This window comes from Phyllobates terribilis, unplaced genomic scaffold (genome assembly GCF_046119375.1).
Source record: "Phyllobates terribilis strain yellow unplaced genomic scaffold, ASM4611937v1 Scaffold_402__1_contigs__length_1722832, whole genome shotgun sequence".
Classification (NCBI taxonomy): Eukaryota; Metazoa; Chordata; class Amphibia; order Anura; family Dendrobatidae; genus Phyllobates; species Phyllobates terribilis.
In genome coordinates, this window is record NW_027363162.1 from 1,268,099 (window position 1) to 1,287,861 (window position 19,763).

Consider the following 19,763-nt stretch of genomic DNA (forward strand, 5'->3'; position numbering starts at 1 on the left):
TGAAATGGTGAAAAGAGGACTTATAGGGGTACTCTGGGGAGATACATTTTTTTGTACTGTTCCTGCCCTTATACACTAAAAATATGAGATGGTCAGTGCAGGTATATGATCTTTTTAATCCTTGTAATTCCATGTGACAGAATCTGCTCTTTCACAGCTCCCCCCTCTCTTCTTGGTCATTACACCATACACTAGGTGCTGCTCCTCCCTGTAAGGAACAGCCGGCTCGTGGCCACATCCCCTGTACTCTGCAGAGAAACAGCTCTGGGTCTTCCCGAACACAACCCCTCAAATCAGCCATTATTAGGGGTCTGTGTGACAGAAGCTGGTTTTCACTGCACTGCTCATTACATTACAGGAACATTACAGCAATGTGTTGCTTCCCACTGTTATCAGCCAGTCTAATAGCTGTTTCTCTGTAGAGTACAGGGGGCATGGCCACGCCCCCTCTCCTCAAGCTGGCTGTTCCTTACAGGGGGAGCAGCACTTGGTGTATGATGTAATGACCCAGAAAGGGGGGGGGGGAGCAGTGAAAGAGCAGATTCTGTCACATGGAATGACAAGGGTTAAAAAGATCATATGACTGCACTTACCATCTCATCTTTTTAGTGTATGAGGACAGGAACAATATAATTTTTTTTTATCTCCTCGGAATACCCCTTTAAGCAAATTATGAATATCATATTCACACAAGTCAAAAGTCCCAAGACGCTTACCATCTGAAAACTATTTTATCCAAGTAGTCAATGTTGCCAATCGCCCAGATAGGCGCTGGGAGAAGTTGGTCAGGGGCGGCATCAGACTAGACTTGTCTCCAGCTGTGTTCCCAGGCAGTGGTGTAACTAGAGTCTGATGGGCCCCGGTGCAAGATTTGGACCAGGGCCCCCATCCATCCTGAACATATATATACATCCCTCCATTCTGGTCCACTTTCTGGTATACAGTAATGGTCAAAAGTATTGGCACCCCTGCAATTCTGTCAGATAATACTCAGTTTCTTCCTGAAAATGATTGCAATCACAAATTCTTTAGTATTATTCTCTTCATTTAATTTGCATGCAAGGAAAAAACACAAAAGAGAATGAAGCAAAAATCAAATCATTGATCATTTCACACAAAACTCCAAAAATGGGCCGGACAAAAGTATTGGCACCCTCAGCCTAATACTTGGTTGCACAACCTTTAGCCAAAATAACTGCGAACAACCGCTTCCGGTAACCATCAATGAGTTTCTTACAATGCTCTTCTGGAATTGTAGACCATTCTTCTTTGGCAAACTGCTCCAGGTCCCTGATATTTGAAGGGTGCATTCTCCAAACTGCCATTTTGAGATCTCTCCACAGGTGTTCTATGGGATTCAGGTCTGGACTCATTGCTGGCCACCTTAGGAGTCTCCAGTGCTTTCTCTAAAACCATTTTATAGTGCTTTTGGAAGTGTGTTTTGGGTCATTGTCCTGCTGGAAGACCCATGACCTCTGAGGGAGACCCAGCTTTCTCACACTGGGCCCTACATTATGCTGCAAAATTTGTTGGTAGTCTTCAGACTTCATATTGCCATGCACACGGTCAAGCAGTCCAGTGCCAGAGGCAGCAAAGCAACCCCAAAACATCAGGGAACCTCCGCCTTGTTTGACTGTAGGGACCGTGTTCTTTTCTTTGAATGACTCTTTTTTTTTCCTGTACACTCTATGTTGATGCTTTTTCCCAAAAAGCTCTACTTTTGTCTCATCTGACCTGAGAACATTCTTCCAAAACGTTTTAAGCTTTCTCAGGTAAGTTTTGGCAAACTACAGCCTGGCTTTTTTATGTCTCGGGGTAAGAAGTGGGGTCTTCCTGGGTATCCTACCATACAGTCCCTTTTCATTCAGACGCCGTCGGATAGTACGGGTTGACACTGTTGTACCCTCGGACTGCAGGGCAGCTTGAACTTGTTTGGATGTTAGTCGAGGTTCTGTATCCACCATCCGCACAATCTTGCGTTGAAATCTCTCGTCAATTTTTCTTTTCCGTCCACATCTAGGGAGGTTAGCCACAGTGCCATGGGCTTTAAACTTCTTGATGACACTGCACACGGAAGACACAGGAACATTCAGGTCTTTGGAGATGGACTTGTAGCCTTGAGATTGCTCATGCTTCCTCACAATTTGGTTTCTCAAGTCCTCAGACAGTTCTTTGGTCTTCTTTCTTTTCTCCATGCTCAATGTGGTACACACAAGGACACACGACAGAGGTTGAGTCAACTTTAATCCATGTTAACTGGCTGCAAGTGTGATTTAGTTATTGCCAACACCTGTTAGGTGCCACAGGTAAGTTACAGGTGCTGTTAATTAGACGAATTAGAGAAGCATCACATGATTTTTCAAAGGGTGCCAATACTTTTGTCCACCCCATTTTTTAGGTTTGGTGTGGAATTATATCCAATTTGGCTTTAGGACAATTCTTTTTGTGTTTTTTTCATTGAAGACAAATTAAATGAAGAGAATAATACCAAAGAATTTGTGATTGCAATCATTTTCAGGAAGAAACTGAGTATTATCTGACAGAATTGCCGGGGTGCCAATACTTTTGGCCAGCACTGTATATCCCCCACCTCAAAATATGTCCCTCGTTCTGCCGCTGTTATTTAATGTATAAAAAAAAAGAAATTATTTTATATTATACTCACCAGGGGCGTAAATACAAGTCATGGGGCTCCATAGTAGAAGTATAATGCACACCCCATAATCCTCCATATAGTATATTGCACAGCCCATAGTCTTCCATATAATATACTGCACCGCCCATGGTCCTTCACATAATATACTGCACAGCCCATAGTCATCCATGTAGTATAATGCACAGCCCATAGTCCTCCATATACTATAATGCACAGCTGATAATTTTCCATAATAGTATAATGCACTCCCATAGTCATCCACAGTAGTATTATGTACCCCTTAGTCATCCATTTTAGTATAATGCACATCCCATAGTCATCCATAGTCATCCATAGTAGTATAATGCACCCCTATAGCCATCCATAGTAGTATAGTATCATAAAAACATAGGTTGAATAAAGACCTAGGTCCATCCAGTTCAACCTTTCTCCCCCAATTGTACTCCCTACACTAACATACTAACTTATTGAGACTAGGCCTCACAAATGTATTATTACCATTTTTATTAATGCTGCACTATTACAATTAAAAATGAACCAGTTTATAATTGTTTTGATTAGTTGTATATTTTGTATTAGGGTATGTGCACACGATGCAGAAATGCTCAGGATTTTTTCCTGAGCGTTTCTGCATCTCTCTGGCAGGAAAAAACGCATGCGGATTGAACATGCGGTTTCCTGCCAGGGACATGCGGAAATGAAGCGGTCTTCACTTTCATTTCCGCATGCGGGTTGACAAGCGCTTCCCAAGCGATTTTAGCATCACTTGGAAAGTGCTTGTCAACTTTACACTATATAAATCCATGCAACCGGCATGGATTTATATAGTGTGTGAATGTCAAAAAATAAAAAATCAATATATACTTTACCCTCTGATGGCCCCCGGTGTCCGGCTTCGCTCGGTCCCGGCTGCCGGCAGTGAAGACTTTAGGACCTTCCGACGTCAGCGTCACGTGACCCGTCACATGACTCTGACGTCAGCGAAGGTCCTTCATTCAACCGCGAAGTGCCCGGGAAGCCAGCAGGACGCCGCGCGGGCCGTCAGAAGGTGAGAATATATATATTTTTTATTTTATTCTTTTTTTTTTTAATGGTACCTGGGTCTGGATGCGAGTCCTCTCATCCACACCCGGGTGCCATCCGCACATTAGACCGCATGAAAAGCGCATCAACATATACAGTGATGCGGATTCCATGCGGTCTAATGCAAGTCAATGGCGGCAAAAGAGCAGCGTTTCCGCAAAATTAATTGACATGCTGTGGATTTTTGACCGCAGCGTTTACGCTGCGGAAAAATCCGCATCATGGGCACAGCACATGCGGATTTCAATTGGGGAACATTGCTGCCCTTCTACCATGCGTTTTTAATGCATTTCCGCGGCGTTTACGCAGCTGCAAAAACGCCGCGGAAACGCATGAAAAACGCATCGTGTGAACTCAGCCTCTCTGTTATGATTCTAATAATGGTATTATTAAAATCCCTATGCCTAAATCTGTTGATCCAGAAAAAGGCAGGACACATTCAGCCAATTTGCATCATACGGAAAAATTCCTTCTTGACTCCGAGAAAAGGCGATCAGTCCAAGAATCCTGGATCAAACCTAATTATGATACTAGTTATGTAATTACTATTACCGTATTAAATGTACTACAATAGGTGTAATATTTTGTCTAATTTAACTGTAAAACACAATGTTATGTGTATCGAGGAAATCATACAGCACTTTTTTGAAAGCTGTTATAGTGTCTGCCATTACTACCTCTTGTGGTCGGCATTCCACGGTCTGACTGCTTGGACTGTAAAGAACCCTTTCCTGTTTAGGTGCGGAATCGCCTTTCTTCCACCTGTAATGAGTGCCCCCTGGTCCTTAATATGGTCTTTGGAAGGAATAAGTTGTGTGCTAGTCCTTTGTATTGACCACAGATATATTTATACATGTAAATGAGATCCCCTCTGAGGCGTCATTTTTCTAAGCTAAACCAGCTCAACTTTTTCAACCTCTCATCATATGAGAGGCCTTCCATTCTTTGTAATAATCTAGTAGCCCACCTTTGAACTGACTCTAACTTCTGAATATCCTTTTCAAAATGTGGAGCCCAAAACTGGATCCCATATTCCAGATGTGGCCTCACCAGTGATTTATAAAGGGGTAACAATACGTTGGGATCGTGGGATTTTATTTCTCTTTTTATACATCCTAAAATCTTGTTTGCTTTTGCGGCTGCTGCTTGACATTGAGTACTGCTGTTCAGCTTGCTTGTAACCAGAATACTCAAGTCCTTCTCCTGTTCTGTAGTCCCGAGTATTCTCCCATTTAATGTGTATACAGCAACAGGATTACTCCGTCCTAGGTGCATTACTCTACATTTATCTATATTAAATCTCATCTGCCAAGTGTTTGTCCATTCAGACATCTTTTCCAGATCGTTCTGCAATATCGTAATGTCAAGATCAGATTTTAATATCCTACATAGTTTGGTGTCTTCAGCAAAAACTGACACTTTACTCTCAATCCCATCCCCGAGGTCATTACTAAAGAAGTTAAAAATAATTGGTCCGAGCACAAATCCCTGAGGTCTCCACTGCTGATTATATCCCATTTAGAGAACGTACCATTTATGATGACGCTTTGTTTCCTATCATTTAGCCAATTCCTTACCTATCTACATATAGTTCCCCCAAGTTCTTGCTTCTGTAGCTTCAGTATAAGGCTGCTACGTGGTACAGTATCAAATGCCTTTGCAAAGTCCAGATAAATCACATCAGCCGCATTACCAACATCCATATTTGCACTTACCTCCTCATAGAACCCCAACATGTTGGTTAGACACAACCTATTTTTCATGAATCCATGCTGATTATCATTTATTATATTATTCTCTGTGATATAACTCTGCAGGTCATCTCTTATGATGCCCTCAAAAACTTTGCACACCACTGATGTCAAACTTACCGGACGGTAGTTACCTGGATCCACCTTCTTACCTTTCTTAAATAGTATTATTATTATTATATATTATTATAACGCTATTTATTCCATGGCGCTTTACATGTGAAAAAAAGGGGTATATATACAAAAACAATTACAATGATCTTTAACAAATCGTGACTGCGACTGGTACAGAAAGAGAGAAGACCCTGCCCCCGAGGACTCACAGTCTACAAGGGATGGCTGAGGAGACAGTGGGTGGGGGTATCAGTACCACATCAGCTATCCTCCAATCCTGTGGCACTATCCCTGTTACAAGAGAGGAAAATGAGATTCAGCGTTCTGTCAATTACTGAGCTCAATTCTCTCAGTATCTGTGGATGAATGCCATCTAGGCTGGAGGATTTGTTTAATTTGCTCAGTACTTCTTTTTGTGTTAAACTAGTTATATCAGATGGTGAACTTTGATTTTTCGCCTGTTGAAAGATCCGTGGAACAGACGGTTTGTTGGTGAACATGGATGAAAAGTGCATGTTTAATATCTCAGCCTTTTCTTTGTCCTCTATAATTATCTAGTTATCATCTTTTAATGGGCTGATACCATCTGATTTTTTTCTTTTTGGCATTGATGTATGTATAAAAATTTTTGGGATTTATTTTAATGTCTCTGGAGATTTGTTGCTCTGTAGATAATTTTGCTAGTTTGATTTCTTTTTTACATGTCTTATTTAGATCTTTATACTCCTAAAATGCTATTTCTGTATTCTCGGCCTTCAAAATTTGGAATGCCCTTTGTTTTTGTCTTAGTACAAAGTTTAATATCTTATTTATCCATAATGGTTTCTTTTTATTCCTGGACATTTTATTACCAGAGGGTATACATTTTCTACAGGATTCTAGTAGTATTTCCTTAAACATGCCCCATTTGCATTCGGTATCCCCAGTTACCATGATATGGTCCCAGTCTACAATATTAAGCTCTTCCCTTAATTTGTTGAAATCAGCTTTCCTAAAGTTCAAGGTTTTTGCATTTCCTTTTTGAAATGTTTTATTGAATATTACATTGAAACGTATCATATTATGGTCGCTGTTTCCCAAATACTCCCAGACCTGTAGATCAGAAATTGTATCTGGTCTATTTGACAGAACCAGATCCAGCAGATTACCTCCCCTGGTTGGTTCATCTACCAGCTGAGAGAGGTAATTGTCCTAAACTGTGGATAACAACTTGCAGCTTTTAGCACAGCTGGAAGATTCTATGTCCCATTGAATATCTGGATAGTTAAAATCCCCGTAATAAGGACCCTATTATTATTTGCTGCATTTTTAATTTGTTGCAGCATATTGTCCTCTACCAGTTCAGCTATATTAGGAGGCTTGTAACAAATTCCAATTAAAAACTTTCCATTATGGCCATCCCCATGTACATTAACCCATCTAATACACCCCATAGTCATACATAGTAGTATAATGCACCCCATAGTCATCCATAGTAGTATAATACACCCCATAGTCATCCATAGTAGTATAATACACTCCATAGTCATCCATAGTAGTATAATGCACCCCATAGTTATATATAGCAGTATAATTTGTTTTGTGATCTGAAACATTTAAATGTGACAAACAGGGAAAAGAATAAGAAATCAGGAAGGGGACAAATACTTTTTCACACACTGTACATAGCCGTTTATCGCACCCCCATCAGGGCCGGCGTCAGCACTCGGCGCACCCGGGCAAGTGACAGGGCCCTGAGCAGACGGGAGGGCCCACTCGCCGTCGGGCACCCTGCCGCGCTATTGGACCCATGAGCGGAGGAGAGCGGTACCAGTGCTTGCTCCTCTCCCTGTGTCTCCCCAGCAGCTCCAGTCTCTTCCGCGTCCTCTGACTGTGACATCTCAGGTCAGAGGGTGCGGTGACGTCTTTCTACCATGCTCTCTCCTGAACTGTCACAGTGCAGAGCGGGAAGACGCTGGAGTCCAGAGCAGTGGCAGCAGGTGAGGAGAAGTGAGGTGAGTATTTGATTTTTTTTTAATGTATGGAGGCATGGGGCATTATATGGGGGGGGGGGGAGTGACATCCTGCATGCGGCATTATAAGGGAAGGGGGGGGTGACATCCTGCATGGGGCATTATAAGGGGGGGTGACATCCTGCATGGGGCATTATAAGGGAGGGGGTGTGACATCCTGCATGGGGCATTAAAAGGGGGGGTGACATCCTGCATGGGGCATTATAAGGGAGGGTGGGTGTGTGTGACATCCTGCATGGGGCATTGAAAGGGGGGAAGTGACATCCTGTATGGGGCATTAAAAGGGGGGGAGTGACATCCTGAATGGGGCATTATAAGGGAAGGGGGGGATGACATCCTAGATGGGGCAATATAAGGGGGGGTGACATCCTGCATGGGGCATTATAAGGGGGGAAGTGACATCCTGCATGGGGCATTAAAAGGGGGGGAAGTGACATCCTGTATGGGGCATTATAAGGGTGGTGACATCCTGCATGGGGTATTATAAGGGGGGGGGGAGTGACATCCTGAATGGGGCATTATAAGGCGGGGAAGTGACATTCTGCATGGGGCATTATAAGGGAGGGGGTGTGTGTGTGACATCCTGCATGGGGCATTAAAAAGGGGGGAAGTGACATCCTGTATGGGGCATTAAAAGGGGAGGAGTGACATCCTGCATGGGGCATTATAAGGGAAGGGGGGTGTGACAACTTGTATGGGTCATTATAAGGGGGGGAGTGACATCCTGCATGGGGCATTATATGGGGGGAAGTGACATACTGCATGGTGCATTATAAGGCAGGGGGGTGCGTGTGACATCCTGCATGGGGCATTAAAAGGGGGGGAGTGACATCCTGCATGGGGCATTATAAGGGAGGGGGTGTGACATCCTGCATGGGGCATTAAAAGGGGGGGTGACATCCTGCATGGGGCATTATAAGGGAGGGGGTGTGTGTGACATCCTGCATGGGGCATTAAAAGGGGGGAAGTGACATCCTGTATGGGGCATTAAAAGGGGGGGTGACATCCTGAATGGGGCATTATAAGGGAAGGGGGGTGTGACATCCTGGATGGGGAATTATAAGGGGGAAGTGACATCCTGCATGGGGCATTATAAGGGGGGAAGTGACATCCTGCATGGGGCATTAAAAGGGGGGGAAGTGACATCCTGCATGGGGCATTATAAGGGGGGGTGACATCCTGCATGGGGTATTATAAGGGGGGGTAGTGACATCCTGAATGGTGCATTGTTCTTCCACTGTACAAAGCACTGGTCAGACCACACTTGGAATACTGTGCTCAGTTATGGGCCCCAATATATAGAAAGGATATAAATGAGCTTGAAAAGGTACAAAGGAGGGCAACAAAATTAATAAAGGGAATGGAGGGACTGCAATACCCAGAGAGGTTGGCAAAACTAGGACTATTCAGCCTGGAAAAGAGAAGGTTGAGGGGGGACATAATAAATGTGTACAAATATGTTAGGGGACAGTATAGAGACCTTGCCCGGGATTTGTTCAAAAGGAGGGATATTACGGTAACAAGAGGGCACTCACTAAGACTGGAAGAGAAAAGGTTTCAGCACCAGCATAGGAAGGGGTTCTTTACGGTAAGAGCAGTGAGAATATGGAATTCACTGAGTGAGGAGACGGTAATGTCGGATTCACTACACCAGTTCAAGCGGGGACTGGATGCTTTTCTAGATACCAGGCAGATTTCTGCATATACTTAAAAATAGAATAAAATAGTAGGTTGATACAGGGATTTATTCTGACTGCTGGTTTCAGAGTCGGGAGGGAATTTTTCCTCAGGTGAAGATTGGCTAAATCATTTGGGGTTTTTGCCCTCCTCTGGATCAACTTTAGCAACTACAGAACTTACAGGTCGAACTTGATGGACGCAAGTCTTTATTCGGCTTTACAAACTATGTATGTACTATGTACTATGTATTAAAAAGGGAGGAAAGTGACATCCTATATGGGGCATTATAAGGGGGGGTGACGTCCTGCATGGGGCATTATAAGGGGGGGAAGTGACATCCTGCATGGGGCATTAAAAGGGGAGGAGTGACATCCTGCATGGGGCATTATAAGGGAAGGGGGGGGTGACAACTTGCATGAGTCATTATAAGGGGGGGGAGTGACATCTTGCATGGGACATTATATGGGGGAAGTGACATACTGCATGGTGCACTATAAGGCAGGGGGGTGCGTGTGACATCCTGCATGGGGCATTAAAAGGGGGGGGAGTGACATCCTGCATGGGGCATTTAAAAGGGGGGAGTGACATCCTGCAGGTGGCATTATAAGGGAAGGGGGTGCTACATCCTGCATGGGGCATTATAAGGGGGAAGAAGTGACATCCTGTATGGGGCATTATATGGGGGGGAAGTGACATCTTGCATGGGGCATTATAAGGTGGGGGGGTTGACATCCTGTATGGGGCATTATAAGGGAGGGGGGGTGACATCCTGCATGGGGCATTAAAAGGGGGGGGGAGTGACATCCTGCATGGGGCATTATATGGGGGAGAGTGACATCCTGCATTGGGCATTATAAGGGAGAGGGGGTGACATCCTGCGTGGGACATTATAAGGGTGTGACATCCTGCATGGGGCATTATAAGGGAAAGGGGGTGTGACATCCTGCATGGGGCATTAAAGAGGGGAAGTGACATCCTGCATGGGGCATTATATGGGGGGAGTTACATCCTGCATGGGGCATTATAAGGTGGGGGGGTGACATTCTGTATGGGGCATTATAAGGGAGGGGGGTATGACATCCTGCATGGGGCATTAAAAGGGGGGAAGTGACATCCTGCATGGGGCATTATAAGGGGGGTGGCATAATGCATGGGGCATTAAAATGGGGGAACAGCCTGCGTGGGGAATTATGTGGGGGGAACAGCCTGCATGAGGCATTATGTGGGGGGAACAGCCTGCATGGAGCATTATGTAGGAGCACAGCCTGCATGGAGCGTTATATGGGGGCCAGTATTCTGTATGGAGCGTTATATGGCAGCCAGTATCCTGTATGGAGCGTTATAAGTGGGCCAATATCCTGTATGAAGCGTTATATGGGGCCAGTATCCTGTATGGAGCATTTTATGGGGGCCAGTATTCTGTATGGAGCGATTCGCCGGTTTCTGAGCTATTGTGGAATTTACAATAGATATTGGTCATGTAATGTAAGAAGTGAAATCTTCGGCATTGTACTATATATATATATATACACATATATATAGTGGTGGTCAAAAGTATTGGCACCCCTGCAATTCTGTCAGATAATACTCAGTTTCTTCCTGAAAATGATTGCAATCACAAATTCGTTGGTATTATTATCTTCATTTAATTTGTCTTCAATGAAAAAACACAAAAAGAATTGTCCTAAAGCCAAATTGGATATAATTCCACACCAAACCTATAAAAGGGGGTGGATAAAAGTATTGGCACGGTTTGAAAATCATGTGATGCTTCTCTAATTCGTATAATTAACAGCACCTGTAACTTACCTGTGGCACCTAACAGGTGTTGGCAATAACTAAATCACACTTGCAACCAGTTAACATGGATTAAAGTTGACTCAACCTCTGTCCTGTGTCCTTGTGTGTACCACATTCAGCATGGAGAAAAGAAAGAAGACCAAAGAACTGTCTGAGGACTTGAGAAACCAAATTGTGAGGAAGTATGAGCAATTTCAAGGCTACAGGTCCATCTCCTGTGTCTTCAGTGTGCAGTGTCATCAAGAAGTTTAAAGCCCATGGCACTGTGGCTAACCTCCCTAGATGTGGACGGAAAAGAAAAGAGAGATTTCAACGCAAGATTGTGCGGATGGTGGATAAAGAACCTCAACTAACATCCAAACAAGTTCAAGCGCCCTGCAGTCCGAGGGTTCAACAGTGTCAACCCGTACTATCCATCGGCATCTGAATGAAAAGGGACTGTATGGTAGGATACCCAGGAAGACCCCACTTCTTACCCCGAAACATAATAAAAAAGCCAGGCTGGAGTTTGCCAAAACTTACCTGAGAAAGCCTAAAACATTTTGGAAGAATATTCTCTGGTCAGATGAGACAAAAGTAGAGCTTTTTGGCAAAAAGCATCAACATAGAGTGTACAGGAAAAAAAAGAGGCATTCAATGAAAAGAACACAGTCCCTACAGTCAAATATGGCGGAGGTTCCCTGATGTTTTGGGGTTGCTTTGCTGCCTCTGGCACTGGACTGCTTGACCATGTGCATGGCATTATGAAGTCTGAAGGCTACCAACAAATTTTGCAGCATAATGTAGGGCCCAGTGTGAGAAAGCTGGGTCTCCCTCAGAGGTCATGGGTCTTCCAGCAGGACAATGACCCAAAACACACTTCCAAAAGCACTATAAAATGGTTTGAGAGAAAGCACTGGAGACTTCTAAGGTGGCCAGCAATGAGTCCAGACTTGAATCCCATAGAACACCTGTGGAGAGATCTCAAAATGGCAGTTTGGAGAAGGCATCCTTAAAATATCATGGACCTGGAGCAGTTTGCCAAAGAAGAATGGTCTACAATTCCAGCAGAGCATTGTAAGAAACTCATTGATGGTTACCGGAAGCGGTTGTTCGCAGTTATTTTGGCTAAAGGTTGTGCAACCAAGTATTAGGCTGAGAGTGCCAATACTTTTGTCTGGCCGATTTTTGGAGTTTTGTGTGAAATGATCAATGATTTGATTTTTGCTTCATTGTCTTTTGGGTTTTTTCCTTGCAAGCAAATTAAATGAAGATAATAATGCCAAAGAATTTGTGATTGCAATCATTTTCAGGAAGAAATTGAGTATTATCTGACAGAATTGCAGGGGTGCCAATACTTTTGGCCACCACTATATATATATATATATATATATATATATATATATTTTTCTCTGCGGTATCTGTGCATCATGAATCGTGGTATGTGTTAAAGGGGCCCACTGAGACTATTTCGCCCAGGGCCCACAAAAACCTGAAGCCGGCCCTGACCCCCATAGTCATATAAAGCAGTATAATGTACCCCCATAATAATATATAGCAGTACAATGCACCCCCATTGTCATCCATAGTAGTATAATGCACCTCCATAGTCATATATAGCAGTATAATGCACACCCCATAGTTAAACATAATAATATGACCACTTATTTAAAAACAATAAATACTTTGCTCACTTTTTCTTTGCTCCCACGCCACATGCATCCTCTTGTGAGGCCAGCAGCTGACGTCAGCGTGCGATAAGAGCTTCAAGCGCCCTGACACGTTCACGCCGATGTTAGCTGCTGGCCTCTGATTGGCCGTCAGTGTGTATTGACGCGGACAGACCCAATGCGTCTGTCCACGGCAATACTGTTCTTCTGGCGTCTGCGGGCCCCTGACCTGCCGGCCCGGTCACGGTGGCGACTGTTGTTGTTACACCCCTGTTCCCAGGCCAGTTCTTCAAACTAAATCTTCTCTAAGATGCAAGAGCATTTCAGAGGAAACATTACCTTGCTGAAAGCTGAAATCCTGTGGGGGGGATATATACTATGTGTGGGGGGGTATTTAATGTGTGGGGGGTATTTACTATGTGTAGGGGTATATACTGTGTGTGGTGGGGTATTTACTGTTTGGGAGTATATACTATATGTGGGGGGTATTTACTGTGTGTGGGGGGTATATACTCTGTGGGAGTATTTACTGTGTGTGGGGTATATAATCTGTGGGGGGTGTTTACTGTGTGTGGGGGTATATACTCTGTGTGGGGGGTATATATAGTGTGTGTAGGGGGTATATACTATGTGTGTTTTTTTTTACTGTGAGTGTGGGGTATATACTCTGAGGGGTATTTACTGTGGGGGTATTTACTGTGTGTGTGGGGGGGATATTTACTGTGTGTGGGGTACTTATTGTGTGTGGGGGAATATACTCTGCGTGGGGGTATTTACTGTGTGTGGGGGTATTTACTCTGTGGGGGGGTATTTACTTTGTGTTGTGGTATATACTCTGTGCGTGGGGTATTTATTGCGTGTGGGGGTGTATACTCTGTGTGGGGGGTATTTACTGTGTGTGGGGGTATGTACTCTGTGTGGGGGATATTTACTGTGTGTGTGGAGGGTATATACTCTGTGTGGCGGATATTTACTGTGTATGGGGTGGATATATACTCTATATGGGGGGTATCTACTCTGTGTGTGGGGGTATTTACTGTGTGGGGGCAATTAACTGTGTGTGGGGGAGATTTAGTGTAACGGGGTTGGGTGAGATTTAGTGTAACGGGGGGTAGATTTGATGACACAAGTTTTAAGGTGCAAGGAAGGGACTGGTGCAGACACAGTTTGGTGAGTGGGGTGATGGGTGCTAACTAGTGTTGAGCCACCCCCATAGTGTTCGGGTTCGGTTCGGTTCGTCGAACACCGGGATGTTCGAGGAACTGTTCGTCGAACACCTTAGAACACCGTCGAACACCGTTAAAACCAATGGCAGGCAAACAAAAACACATAGAAACACATAGAAAACACCTGCAAAGGTGTCCAAAAGCTGACAAACTGCTCAGAAGACACTCTCTTTAAAAAAGCCGGCCGGCAAATTCAGCAGCGGCATACACCGGTACCCGACAATTTAGACAAGAAGGAATAGAGCATCACACATAGATTAGATAGATAGAAACATGTCAGTCACACATATAAGAAGCACAGTGACAGTGTTGGTTACTGTACTTGCCATTTAGTGTAAAGGATTTATTAAAAAAAATAATAGTGTTTTCATGCACTGTCTCTTTAAAAAAGCCGGCCGGCAATTCAGCAGCGGTACCCGACAATTTAGAATAGAAGGAATAGAGCTTCACACATAGATTAGATAGATAGAAACATGTCAGTCACATTTATAATAAGTACAGCGACAGTGTTGGTTACTGTACTTGTCATTTAGTGTTAAAATAAAGGATTTATTAAAATAAAAATTGGCGTGGGGTTCCCCGTAATTTTAGTCTCTAGCGGAGGTTAAGCAGACGGCTGGGGCAGATGTTTGAAGCCTGGGAAGGGGGTAATACCCACGGAGCTTCCCAGGCTACTAATTAGTGTTGAGCCACCCCCGTAGTGTTCGAGTTCGGTTCGGTTCGTCGAACACCCGTGTGTTCGCCGAACTGTTCGTCGAACTGTTCGTCGAACACCTTCGAACACCGTTAAAACCAATGGCAGGCAAACAAAAACACATAGAAACACATAGAAAACACCTTCAAAGGTGTCCAAAAGCTGACAAACTGCTCAGAAGACACAACTAACACATGGAAAAGTGACAAGTACATATAGTCATGCGAAAAGAAAAGAGGTGGAGGAGTAAAAGGAGGGGGAGACACAGATATAGGCATGTCATGCCCTTCTAAAATCCAAAAAGTGAGAAGCCGAGACGGCCAGTCCGCTCCTGCCCGTGCCACCTCCGTGTCGCCGGGTTTGTGCCAGAGCCGCGGTGAACCCTGACGGCCAGCCCCCCTCTCCCAATACTGGTGCCTGTCCGCTGGTGGGTGAGAGCCCCCCTGTGGTGGAGGCAGCTCTAAGCTTTTTAATTTAAATTGTCCCTCTAATTTGAATGAATACACTTTAAATCCATTTACAAGGATCTATTGGAGGGCAAGTCTCATGCCAGCAGCCGCGTAATTCCAGCTCCAGTAGCGTCCACTAAAGCTGCTGCAGTTAAAAAGCTTTTATAAGGATCGAGCTCGGCTGTCCACCGCAAGGCATCCTAGTGCCAGTCCCAGCCCCTATGCCTTGGGGTGCCTCCTGATGCTCTTCACTAAGTATCCCGTGGTCCCGAAGCATTTCCTTTGAAAAAATTAAGTGTCCAAACTACAGGTGGTGTAGCTTGCTTAACAGCCGGGATAATCCGCTGACTAGCAGACACTGCTACTAGGCACAAAGTATTTCCTGGGCTAGATGCAGTTAAAAATTTGTAAGTAGATACTCTCGTTGGATGCTGAGAAAGCATTCCATAGAGTCTCCTGGCACGCCATATATGATTCTCTTAAAAAGCTTGGGGTAGGGGTCTAGGGGACCCTTTTATAGCCAAAATCACGGCCCTGTATCACAATACGTCACCTAGGCTGAAGATAAATGGAACTGTAGCACCGAGGGCTCGGTTGCTACAGACGTATTGCACCTCACCCAGAGGTGTGATATCTCACTCTCAGATAAGGATGGAGTGTGGATCAGGACCCGACACCTGCATGCATTACACCACATTGCCGTGGGGCAGGGCGACCAATATGCCCCTGAGATGGGCACGACAGTCCCTGTCCCTGGCTGGAGTGGGGGGAGGGAACACTGAGGAAGGGGAACCCTGCAGTGCAGGAGCAGGGAGGAAGCAGTTCCTGGGTGCATTGAGAAGGGAGTATAAAAGGTGGGCACCATCTTAGTTCAGTGCAGAGAAGTCTGAGCAGAAGTGACAGGGAGCAGGGGCTCTGCATGAGCTCTGCTCCGGAGGCGGGCCTAGTAACAGAGGCCCAGGCCTGCAAGAGGGAGAAGGAAGGAAGAGGAGCGGTGAAGGCTCCAGGAACGAGGAATGAAGGGATCCCAGGGGTGCGGACGGGCGAGTCGCCACCGCACGCCCGAATCCACCTGCGTGGAGGGGTCAGGCCAAAGGGGGAGACCGGTCCCCGAACTAGTGGAGGCAGGAAACGACCCTCAGCTAGAAACCGGAGGCCCTGACATTTTATGTGGCGCAGCCCCTTGCTCCACCCGCTAGGAAGGCACCACATAGGGTCAGGGAAACTGGCGCCAAGTTTACCAAGAGGAGGCCCGAGGCAGCCGGACAGAAGTGTTGGTAAGAAAGGCCAGACAAAGGACACACAAAGGGGGTCCTGTGAAGCGCTCCAAAGTTATCTGGGAGTTGTCTGAGCCCCTCACCTGGTGAGCACAGTACGACGTGGGCAGCCGTTACCTGCAGACGTGGTCTGGATAATAAGAACTGTGAGTAAAGGCCATGAACTGCATCACTGACTCCGTGTCGTTACTGCTGCTGCCCTGCACCATCACCCCCATCCTCCGCATACACTGCCCTGAGGCTATACTCCTCCCGTGGGGAGTTATGCTACGCTCTGCTGCACCCACAACACCAGCCTTAGCGGTCTGCCCTGTAGCGGCGGTTCACTCTGACCGCAATCCACGGGTGGCGTAGTCGGACATTTAAACATCAAAACCACATAAATAGTTCCGCCACTGGTTTGACCGCCCTGAGCCACGGAACCGGATCACCGCCACGAAGACTACAACCACCAGCATCCACCAAAAAGGGTCCGGCTCCGGGTGTCCCAAGGCCCAGGGGGTGCGTCAGAACATTTTCATCACCTTTCACAATCACCAATGGGACAAGGCAGGGATGTCCTCTGTCCCCTCTCTTATACATCCTAGTGACGGAGCACCTGCTCTCATCAATTCGCCATAACCCCAATATTAGGTGGATTGAGGTGGGAGGCACCGAGTACAAGTGCTCTCTATTTGCTGATGATGTCCTAGTATATATCACTCAATCACATATATCCATCCCTGCTGTTATGGCTGAAATAGATCACTTTGTTACATGGTAAAATTTTAAAATCAATGCAGCGAAGTCTGAGGCCCTCGATGTCTCCCTCCCTAAATCCATATAGGATTCCATCCAGTCCAACTTTCCCTTTGCCTGGCCCTCACAGGGTATCAAATACTTAGGAATTCCTATTCATAGAGACCTCTCCCATCTATGTTATCTTAATTTTGGGCCCTTTATTGAACAATTCCATACAGACCACGGTTGGCAAGTTGGAACTGTGAGATTCACTACGTGCACCACTGGTATTTTGTGGAAAAGCACATGTAAGATTCTGCAACAGTCTCTGCTGATACTCCTGCATGCGTGCATCCCTTTCTATGGCAGGAATAATTTCTGCAAATTTACTTTTGTACCGGGGATCTAACAGTGTGGCAACCCAGTAGTCAGGATTATTTCTAATTCTCACAATTCGAGGGTCATGTTGCAGGTAGTGCAGCAAGAAGGCACTCATGTGTGTTGCGCATCCAGGAGCACCAAGTCCCTGTTGTGTTGGTGGCGAGGTAACAATCATGCTTCCTTCCTCTGTCCTCTCCCCCCAACCTCGCACAACAGAAATGTGATCAAGGTCTCCCTCATCTGATGAGTCTTCCATCAGTTCGTCCTCCACTTCTTCCTGGGCTCCTGCACCTTCCTCACTAGTTTGGCTGCTACCATGCGCCCTGGTAAAATCATCTCCCCCACCCTCACATGCCTGCCGCCCTGGTGCTGCCGACCGTCTGGACCTTGCAGATGTTAGCCCTTCCGCATACAACTCCTCCTCCTCTACTTCCTCCACCTCCTCTTGTGCCACCACCTGACTCCGAATTCTGTTTAACATGTGCTCCAGCATGTAAATCACCGGAATAGTCATGCTGATAATGGCATCGTCAGCACTAAACATCTTCGTCGCCATTTCAAAACTGTGCAGAAAGGTGCATAGGTCCCTGATCTGAGACCACTCCTCCAGCGTGATTTGCCCCACCTCTGAATCTCGTTGGCCCAGGCTATACGTCAGAACGTATTGCACCAGGGCTTGTCGGTGCTGCCACAGTCGCTGCAACATGTGCAGAGTTGAATTCCACCGGGTAGGCACATCGCATTTTAGCCGGTGAAGTGGCAGGCCCAACGACTTCTGTAGAGATGTAAGTCGCTGAGCTGCGGGATGCGAACGGCGGAAGTGAGCACACAGCGACCGTGCCCTCTGCAGAAGGCCATCTAGTCTGGGATAGTGGGCTAAAAATTGCTGGACAACCAGGTTCAACACGTGAGCCATACAAGGCACGTGTGTGACATTGCCCCGGCGAAGGGCCGCACCCAGGTTTGCAGCATTGTCGCACACGGCCTTCCCTGGTTTCAGGTCCAGTGGAGACAACCATTCATGAAATTGGTTCTCCAGAGCTGACCACAACTCCTCAGCTGTGTGACTCACATTTCCCAGACATTTCAATGTAAAAACCGCCTGATGACGTTGAGCCCTACTGCCAGCATAGTAAGGAGGTGTGCAGGATCCCTTCTGCGCAGTTAGAAAGCTTGTGGCATGACCAGACAGGCTTTGGGTGCAGGTGGAAGACCGAGAGGAGGTTGAGGAGGCAGAAGCAGTGGAGGAAAAATGACATAAAGAGGATTGACGCACAACTCGTGGGGACGGCAAGACTTGGACAGCAGCCCCTTGTCCTGCTGTCACCATAGTTACCCAGTGCCCAGTCAGCGACATGTAACGCCCCTGTCCATGCCTACTCGTCCAAGTGTCTGTGGTGAAATGCACCCTGTCACACACAGAGTTTCTCAAAGAAGCGGTGATGTTGTGTGCGACATGCTGGTGGAGCGCAGGCACACCTTTCTTTGAGAAGTAGTGCCGACTGGGCATCTGGTACTGGGGCACTGCGACGGACATAAGGTCTCGAAAATCCTCTGTGTCCACCAGGCGGAAAGGCAGCATTTCTGTAGCCAAGAGCTTGCAGTTGGTGAAATTCAACCTCTTAGCTTTCTCATGGCTAGGAGGAAATGGTCTTTTACTTGTCCACATCTGAGGGACCGAGGGCTGGCTATTGTGCTTAGACGGGGTTGATAAGGGTGTCCCCGGCAAACTGCCGGTCTGTGAGGAAGATGCAGGCGGACATGTTAGGTTGCCTTGATCCAAAGGTGGTGCTATCGATGTCGGACAGCGCTCAAGACCAGCTGGTGTTACCACCTCCAAAGAAAATGATGACCTGCCAATCACGCTGGCTGTTGCGGGTAAAGAGGTGGCAGGTCTGCGCCCCAAAACAGGTGTGACTGCTGTCCCCCCAGTCACAGAGGATGAAGAGGCCGCGGATGCACAAGATATGGCAGACGGTGGTTGGCCCGGCCGGCTAGACCGCATTGTAGCACACTGAGCTTCCCACTGCAACTTATGCTTCATGTCCATGTGCCGGTTCATGCATGAAGTACTCAAACTATGTATTTTTTGGCCTCTACTTAGCTTTTGCTGACAAATGTTACAGATAACACGAGTTGGGTCATCTTTATCGATCTGAAAAAATGCCCAGGCTATGCAAGGCTTAGCACCCATGCGACCTGAAGAGCCACCACGACTTGTGGTGAGAGGCAGAGTTGTGTTTGAGGATGCAGTTGTTGACGTGCTTCCAG